Source organism: Alligator sinensis, unplaced genomic scaffold (genome assembly GCF_000455745.1).
Source record: "Alligator sinensis unplaced genomic scaffold, ASM45574v1 scaffold544_1, whole genome shotgun sequence".
Classification (NCBI taxonomy): domain Eukaryota; kingdom Metazoa; phylum Chordata; order Crocodylia; family Alligatoridae; genus Alligator; species Alligator sinensis.
In genome coordinates, this window is record NW_005841937.1 from 727,776 (window position 1) to 735,779 (window position 8,004).

General features: G+C 41.1%; 1 protein-coding gene and 1 long non-coding RNA gene across 2 annotated transcripts in view; both read left to right on the forward strand.

Moving 5' to 3' along the window:
* Nucleotides 1–76: 76 nt before the first annotated feature.
* LOC112549596 lies at nucleotides 77–2,644 on the forward strand. The gene is made up of 2 exons (XR_003093088.1): nucleotides 77–521; nucleotides 2,140–2,644. It is a non-coding gene; the product is annotated as an uncharacterized LOC112549596 (long non-coding RNA).
* An 82-nt stretch (nucleotides 2,645–2,726) lies between these two features.
* USP53 (ubiquitin specific peptidase 53) overlaps nucleotides 2,727–8,004 on the forward strand; it is a 61,233-nt gene continuing 55,955 nt past the window's right edge. Inside the window, exon 1 of the mRNA XM_025199134.1 lies at nucleotides 2,727–2,747. The gene's annotated coding sequence lies outside the window, so the exon portion shown is untranslated. The remainder of the gene's footprint in view (nucleotides 2,748–8,004) is intronic.

Consider the following 8,004-nt stretch of genomic DNA (forward strand, 5'->3'; position numbering starts at 1 on the left):
TCTTTCCTGCTTATGCAGGGGGTCGGACTCGATGATCTATTGAGGTCCCTTCCGACCCTAACATCTATGAATCTATGAATCTATGAAAAGAAGGACCCAATGGACTTTTCAGTTTCACTATATCATAGTTGGCATTAAAAAGGAAATATTTGCCAAAATCTCTATACTGCTGTACCTTAGCCTTTGTAGATATTCACAATTTTTAATATGGGCCTGGATATTGACTTTGTATTTGTACCCACTGTATTACTCATAACATTTTTTATTGAAGGAAAACTGTTTTTAATTATCATTTTTGCTTTAGGCTGCTTTCTGACAACAAATCTCAGCTCAAAAATACAGGTGGCATAAGCAGTGTAACATCTCTGGCAAGGAGTAGTCTCCTAGGCAACTTCTCTTGCCCTCTTTCTCTCTTTTCTCAACTGCAGTATTTCACTTCTACTAGCCAATATCCTAAGAGAAAGCAACAGTCCAGATCAGCAAGTTTACAAGGCTCCCGTAAGGATGACGCAAGGTTTAATGTGAGTACAATGCTTAATTAAGGATGCACTTTCAAAACAGGCATAAGAGATTCTTGCACGCATCTCGGATTGTCTGGGGTTGTAAGGATTAGCTTTAAAAGCAGAAGGCTAAAATACTAGTCCTTTTGTTGCTTTGCTATTCCACAGAAGTGGATTGTTGGATTGGAAACAGCACTGTTCAGGAGAAAAGTTGTTCATTTGCAAGATTTATGCAGCTCCCTCCTCTCTTTTCCTTGTTCTACAGAAATGAACACAGGCATACAATAGATCTTGTTCCAAGTCCATTATTATCAATACCCTGGGACAAGAAAGAAAACCAATGTTTTTCACTCCCAGGGTGAAACTTTAGATGACTCTAGGGAAATTGCATCTGACATTGTGCTGAGCATTTTTGCACTAGTAACAAAATAGAGAAGAATCAACAGTCAGGTTAATGTACAAATAGAGGAAGAGCAAAGCATATTGTGTGTTTGTTGTTTTGCCTACAGGAAAGCAAGGAGGAAGAAAAAAAGAGGGTTTATGCTCTGTGGAAGTGTGACTTCAGTTAATTTACAGTAAAATTAAAAGGAAAAAATAGCTCCATAGAAATGTTCACCATTTGCTGGAAGTTAAGAAGTCATGGTGCTATGCTGCACAGGTGGTCCCCGAGAACTCTCCTCCCTAGATTCAGTCATTATATCCTGTGTTTTCATTTCCCGTTCTTAACACTCTGGCTTAAAACCAGATAATTCTAAACTTCCCAATCACTCCTGATACTTCCTGAGGCCTAAGACAGCTGGTCTGAACAAGATTATTCCTGTTTATGAATGACAAAAATGTTATTTCAAATAGAATGAATGTTCTTCATCTTTCATTCTTCACCTCTGTATTTCCTCGTTTTCTTCCTGTCATCTTTGTTCACCTCTAATATTTAGATTTTTCCTTGTTCTCCTTTTTTCTTCACCTGTTATTGTCATATAACTTCCCTTCTATCTTCCCACCCTACTTTCATTTTTTTATCATCTCTGTTCTCTTGTCCTCTTCCCAGAGTCTTGTTTCCTATCTTTTTTTAGTCTGTTCACAGCTTTACTTTTCTTTTCTTCCCACCCTAGTTCCCTAGTTCCCTGTAACAGAGTTATATAACAGATATATAAACACAGGCGTATTACAGGGTGCCTTTTAAACCAAGAACCCTTGCTTAGGATTTATAATCTCTACATTAGATACAGGAGTCAGAGAAGTCAGTTGAACTGGGCAGGGACCTAGTTTGGGAAAAAAAACCCATGAGGGTTTGGTTAAAACTTTCTGGTAAGTTCCTCTGTGAGCAACTGGCTGATGAGTTTATAGGGAACCGAAAGAAAGCTAGAGGCGGGCAGATGAGACCAAGCATTTTTAATTGTTTTATTTAAAATCCTTCTGTGACAACTGAGCGGGTCCTAAAGAAAGACTTTTTGATAGAACTGTTAAGGCTTTATTTGATCTCCCCCCAGCAAGAGTATCTTGTCAGCATCTCTGTAGAATCTTTAACTCTGTAGAATTCCCCCTACACTTTTAATTATATATGTATATTGCTTAGTGTTGACAACTCTTGTAATTTTATTAAGTCTTGTGATATGTGTTGTTTTACTTATATCCCCAGCTCCTGAAGACAAGTGACTATGTGAGAATCTCAGCTTTTTTTTAAAGCTGATTGGTGAAACAGAAAAGTCTGAAAACATGATCTGAATGTACCCTAAAGACTTTCAGAAATCAGAAGGCAAATAATATAATATCTATCTTTTTAGCATGAATATTTTAAAGATAATTGATTAGCTAATATTAAGATAAGTCTACCATAGATTCTGGCTCAGTCTGTGAACTTTTTTCCTGCTTCAAAAGATAGGCATTATTTTTATATTTTATTTTCTATTTGAGAACCCCAGAAATGGGTAGCTATGAGCCCTACTAAAAGTGTACAGCATTGATTTCTCATAATACAGCCGAAAGAAAGGTAAGGGCAGAGAATAAACATGAATGTCTATGACAAAAAACAAATAGCTATTCAATAAAGCATGTGGGCATCTTCTACCAGGCTCTTCCTAAAATCATTATTTCCTTAGCTCTCCTTCATTTCTAAGAGGCTGTTCAACAAGAGATCTTTCCCTGATAGATGCTGTGCATGTGGCAGGACTTAGAACTTGGTGAACTGAACAACAGAAGGATTCCCCAAGTTTATGGATCAGTATAGAGGAATGTGCACAGGAAAAGGTACTCGAGTGATGGTATAACCATGATAGGTTACAGGATACCGGAACGAAACATTTTTTATGACATGTACAAAATAGGTGTAATAGCAGAATTACTTACTGGTGAGGAAACAGAATTTGACTAACAGTCAGCTTCAGAAGGATAATGTGGATGACTGTTGTGGAAAGGTTCTGTCACATGGGTGTTACAACCACATGTTGCAAATCTGAAAATCCTGGACTTTCAGCTTATTCACTGATGAGGCTGTCATAGCATGATTCAGCTTTAAGAATAAAGACTGACTGTGATTGATTCAGCTGGAATGTCTGAGATTTTTTAAGATCTCAAACATTCTAGCTGAAGAAATCAAGACTTTTGAAATGGAAACAACTGCAGCTGGAGTTGATTGAAGAGTGAGTGAATCTAAAAATGAATTGGGATTAAACATAATTATTTGTAAGCAACACCTCTTTCAGATGCAAGCATGATTCATTTTTTTCATATTTATTCTTCATTTTGTTTTTTATCCAATTAAAGTAATTGGAGTTTATTTACTTCTGTGTTTGCAGAGTTTCTATAAAAAATCTGACACCACTAGAATCAATAAAGTTATGATAATTCACTGAAGTGAATTCTTGTCTTATTGAATCTTACGAAATAGGACACAGAGTCTAATAAAAGCAGCTCTATATTGTTTCAGTATAGGAAAATGCTTTTTTGTATGTCCTGTGTAAATTTCAGAGGAATGTATATGCTCAGAAACAGCTGAATAGCTGAACAGAACTGTATTTTATATATCTATATATATAGGGCTTAATCCGTCCGTCTGTCTGTCTGTCCATAACGCTCTTGTGGGGCATGGCTCCTGGCAGGGAGCAGCTCTAGCCAGTGCTGTGTCAAGAATGCCCATCAAGAATGACGGGAGGCTCATGGTTCCAGCAGCCAGCACAGCGGGCCAGGGGCAGCAGGCCAGGCAGACGCAGAGCAGGGGGAGGAAGTTGGGGGTGGCACGGGGCCAGACGCGGAGCAGGGTGGCTGGGTGGCACAATGCTGGACGTGGAGCGAGGGGTTGGCGCAGAGTGGGGTGGTGTGGGGCCAGACACGAAGCGGGAGGGGGTGGTGCAGGGCCAGATGCAGAGTGGTGGTAGCACAGGGTGGTGGGTGGTAGCAGTGGCCGCACATTAGGCATTCTTGTATTTCCCTAACTTTTCTCGGCAGGATCCTCCTTTTATAGACAATTTTTCCTAAAACTTACATTGCTCTGAAACCCCTCTGGATAGGCCTTCCAACAGATCAAAAAACACCCTTGCACAGATTCAAACTATTAGCTGTTTTCCCACATTTTTTTACAATTCCCTGACTCTTATTTGTTCTTTCATTTCTTCCAGTTTCTTCCTAATTTCTTCAACTTTTTGCCTCAATCCAGTCCTATGCTTCCCTAAATCTTAATGTTGGCCTGTCAGACTAGACCCAGCACTGTACCTGAACTCCTGGTGGCCCTGGACAAACTTTTAGTATCAGGCCCTGCTATGCCAGAGATAATGATAATAATAAAAAAATTACCATTCTCGAGCCCCCTTTCTGTCTGGGCCCCGGGCGGCCACCCGGTTTGCCCATGCCTGTGTCTAGTTCTGACTAGACTGTTCTACAACCGTCCATTTATATCTGCCATTTAACCTTCTGTTTGAACACAGCACCCAGGTTCTGTTTTAAACATTTTCCTGATATATAACTATAATCATACTCTACATAAATAAACTTTGATACCAAAAATAAGGTCCTATTCTTCCATGACCTACATCATGTACAATAGAGATCCTGTCTTGACAATAACTACAGCATGAAATCATTTACCCCCTGCAGTATTACTAGGCACTTGTACCACTTATTCCTGTTTAAAACTCTCCTTTTAGCTCATGTCTTTTTTCAGGCTTCCTGAGCCACCTGTGTCATACTCTGTCCAAATTGTGTGGATGGCTATATTAGTATCCACCAGTCTGAAAAAGGCAGGGAATCTTAAAATATATCATAATTAAAACCTAACATGCTACATTTCCTCTCTGGAGAAAGAATAGAAGAAACCGGTGTAAGCCAATGTGGTTTCCTGAGGGAGTACTCAAAGGTTTGTTGTTAAAAACAAACCTGTACTGGAAAAAGTAAAGACAAACAAACAAGAAAAGAATACACAGAAAAGATAAGCAAAAAATCAGGCTGAGGTCATAATCCTATGTTGGGATACACTGATCCCTGTGACTGCAGCAGTGCAATAAGCAGAACAAGAAAGGTTTTTACAAATACATCAAAGGAAAAAAAAGTGCTTGAATGAAATCAGATCCATTGGTACATGAAAGAAAAATATTTAACAATGAGTTTAAAGACTGGGAAATTCTGAGATTTTAAATGTTAAAATCTGTCTTCAGGAGGAAAAAAGATAAAAACTAATAGGAAGTAAAACTAGCTGTGTACTATGAAGAGTTGTCAAAAGAATACATAAATAATATAAATGGTTATAGAAAACTTGGTAATATACATCCAAAGGTATTAAGGGATTTTAAAAAAAATTCGATTTTTTAGCCAAGTCTCAGAAAACTTGGAAAGCCCTAGAAGACAGAAGAATAGCAAAGAAAATACTGCCTATGGGAAACAAATGAATGAACTTGATAGTTACTGGCTGAAATTGTAATTAGCTAAATTAGTAGAAACTGCTATGGGATTTTCTTCTTACTGATTTTAGTATTTCTATTCTTTTTTTAATTTGACTTTAAATGAAAAAAATCTTTAAAAATTAGGGGTCAAAAATTGTTTTTAAATGACAAATTTTGTTGGAAGATTGAAATTTGGAAAAACACTATGCAAAATGAAAGCATTCAGAAAGGTTATAAATAAGGGGTAATGGAAAACGGGTAAGGTATTACCTAATAGTGGTGTCTAACTTTACGGAGCTGATGTTGGGTGTGCAAATACTAAAGATTTTCAGATGGACTAAACAATACATTAATGGCATCTGCATACAAATAATCTGGGGAGATGTTCCAAACACTAAAGATGACAGAGAAATATGAAAGGATATTGAGCTACTAAAAATATGGGCAGATAGCAATATCAACTTACTTTGGGGGAAAAAAACCTCCTTAATACTTTTGCAAAAAAGGAATTCAAATCACAGAACTCCAACAGAGAGGAACAAAACTGGAAAGCAGTAGCTAAGAGAGACCTTGGAGTGATATTAAGTAAGAATTTGCAGTACAGCATGGCAATAATCAAACTCATTGCAACTATAGTTTGCCCACATCTGCATGCTGGACAACTCATTATGAAGCAGAAGGAAAATGTCCTCTGACAGCATCTGGGATACTATATTCATTTCATGAATTCCCAGCACAGCGATTAAAGGTTTGAACTAAAGTCCATCGTAGCCTGTGGAAAGAATCCCTTGGTTTCAAAAGGCTTTAGCATCTACCCTAACTGAAAAGAAAGTACCAGGGCGCAAATGAAAGCTTGCCCTAGATGTAACTATTATGTGCCTAAATGGGCAGGTATCCTAAAATAACAACTGTGGGAGGCACCATATGGAATATATTTTAATTGCTTAACACCTACTCTGGGACTGCCCACACCACAGCTATTCCAAGGGGGGTAACATCTGGAGTCTGAAGAACAGCTTTGAACCGTTTTGTTTAATAATTTGCGTAGGTCAGCATTGTGTAGATTAGCCTGAGTGCCCCTGACTGTAGGCAGGACCCTCCAGAGGTTTTGCTGGAGGAAAGTATAGGGAAGAGAGAAAGAAAGGAGAAATTGGAATGGGGAGGAAGGAAAAATGGAGGACGCCCCTCCAGCATGAGTTTGGCTCTCAAGTGAAGTTGTGGAGACAGGGTATGACACTCCTGTTATCTGTGACAGGATCACAGGGGCAGCAGCACAAACGCAGAGGGGTATCACGAGGCTTGCATGTCGGCTGGCTCAAGGCAACAGGCAACCAACAACATGGGTTGAAACAGGGTTCTGGTCTATACGCCCCCATGTATGCATGTCCGTGTGCATTTGTGTGTGCGGGTGCATGTATGTATGCATGTATATGTGTACACATACATGCGTATATGTGCATTTATATATATGTATATGCTTGGGTATGGGTGTATATGTGTGTGCATGTACATGTGTTTATGTGTGCAGGTGTGTATATATATATATATGTGTGTGTGGGTGTGTATAGATGTGTGTGCTTATGTGCATGGGTGTGTATGCACATGTGCATGGGTGTGGATACACATTTGCATGCATGCATGTACATGTTTGTGTGGGTGTCTATGCATGTGCATAGGCACGAACATATGTATGTGGGTGTGCATGTACCTACATGTGGGTGTATGTATGTGTATGCACATCCATGTGTGTATATGCATGTATGTACATGTGTGCTTATGTGTAGGGGTATGTGTTCATGCGTGGGATGTGTATGCACGTCTGTGTCTGTGCGGGTGCACGTGTGCATGCACACATGTACTTGCGTTTGTGTGGGTGTGTAGGCATGTGCATATGTTTTGTTTTTTTAAAGGCATTTTTCCTGTTCCAAACCAAACCAGGTCCAAAACTGAGTCAGTCCAGAACCATAAGTGTCCGTACAACCAGCAAACCTCCTCCACCCCTCACCAAGGGCTTCAGATAAGTCCAAAGTCTTTTGGCAGGCAATCCTACATGCATAAATGTACACCCATATGTATGTATGTGTATGTTAGATGTATGTGCTCCTGTGTGGGTGCATACATGTGCGTGTACAAGTGTTTATGTGTGGGTGCGTATGTACATGTGTGTAGGTGTCTATGCAGGTGTACACGTACGTAGCTATGTGCTTGGGTGCTCAGAAGCCCGGACACGGCCCATCCCAGCCCCTCAGACCGCACCCTACCTCCTCACGCCTCCCTCGAGCCGGAAGGGACACGCCCACCCCCACAGCTGGGGCAGGGCGGGGCGCGGCGCTCTGATTGGTTTCCAACTCGCCCGTCTCCGCCCCTCCCCCTTTTGACCCTGCCCACCCCGGGACGGCTGGGCGGGCCAACGCGCGCACGCGCTTTGGGCGTCCTGACAGTCGCTTGTGCAAGAACCGTAGCAGTCAGGACTGAAGGCGCGCGTGAGCCCCACCCCCCGCCTAGTTCCTGCCAGCGCCCTCTGCGCGTGCGCGGCCCCTCCCCCTTCTTCTCCCCGCCCCCAGCTCGTGACTCAGGCCCCCGCAGCGGAGCAGGGGGCGGGGCTGGGGGCGGGGCCGGAGGCCCCGGCGGCG